Genomic DNA, 1,372 nt, shown 5'->3' with positions numbered 1-1,372 from the left:
TGAGAAAAATATGGAGAGAAGGTGTATTAGGATGCATTCCAAACGGGGTCCGAAGTGCAAGTTGAGCGACAGGGAAAAGAGACTACTGATAAGACGTCTAAATGTGCTGAGAAGAAAGGAGGTGAATTTCACGTGCCAAAGACTCATGGAAGCAGCAGGCATAGATCAGGGCGAGTTTCTGTCAGGACAGTTTCCCGTTTTTTAAATTCGCAGAACTACTTTTATTTACAGTGTGCCAAAAAAGGAGTCATGAATGAAGAAGATCACACTGGGGATTTTTGGCCAGAATTTATCCTATCGCCAGATTGAGGCTGCCCCCTGGGCCGCTCGGCTGGATGATATCAGATCGACGAAAGATGGCCGCTAGAGAATTAAATACCGAGATAATAAGAGGTCTTTCTTAAGAGATTGGAAGTTTCTACGAAAAAACCGAGTCCAAATATTGGAAGTCCTTGCCATCTGAAGCGGTTCCTGAGAAGCTTGCGATCCAGGATTTGTTTAAAGAGTTGAACTGATTGAAAGAAGATTCCTTGAAGTCATACTCACGGATATCTGCTCGAGATAAACTAACAGTGTCTTCTTGTAATTTGCACGACATGGCCTGCCGCGAGCTTGACAACTGGAAAAGGTCGATAATCAGAAGAGAGTTTTTCGTCGCCAAACATTCCAATCCATGGGTTGTAGAATTCTGCTACAGACTTCATCAGGAGATATTCGATCATTTAGTGGAAATCCTTACTTGTACATCCATGTATGGAGTAAACATCCAGAACCAACTTAAAAAAAAACGGCGAAGCAAAAGAAAAGGTCATTGAAGTGTCTCACAAAAGAAAGCTGGAGCGATGGTTTTCAGATGGACAAATAACTGGAAAGATAGGGTTTAGAAGAAGCATTAAAGGCAAGGGACACACTGATCTACTTGTGGATGCAAATAGGCCTTTCCAGCTTAAATACATTTACTCCACAGAAATGGTTCAAATTAAGTGTTATTATGGTGTCTGGAACGAAGAAGGAGTTCCTCAGTTTATTTGAAATCAATGAATCTACTGTGCACGTTTTAGTTCCTGTTGTGTTTAACAGTTAAGAAATAGATTCCATGTTACCGTGTGTCTGCTCAGTAATAGATCACACATGACGTCAAAATGTGGTGAGAACAAAAGGCGATAGTTGAGTGCGTCACTGATGTTCTCACCACATTTTGACGTCTTCTGTAATCTATTACTGAACAGAGGAATCTATCTGTTTTATATAATAATTTTTTTATGCTGACGTCAGCTATGCGTCTGCCCTCTCATAGGCCACAAATGAGAGCCAATCAAAATGCAAGAATAACTTGGACTATTATATAAAGAATATTGTATTGGTTGACATT

The sequence above is a fragment of the Montipora capricornis genome, chromosome 4 (assembly GCF_036669925.1).
Source record: "Montipora capricornis isolate CH-2021 chromosome 4, ASM3666992v2, whole genome shotgun sequence".
NCBI lineage: Eukaryota > Metazoa > Cnidaria > Anthozoa > Scleractinia > Acroporidae > Montipora > Montipora capricornis.
The sequence above is the reverse complement of the archived record's forward strand: the minus strand, read 5'-3'. Positions refer to the sequence as shown.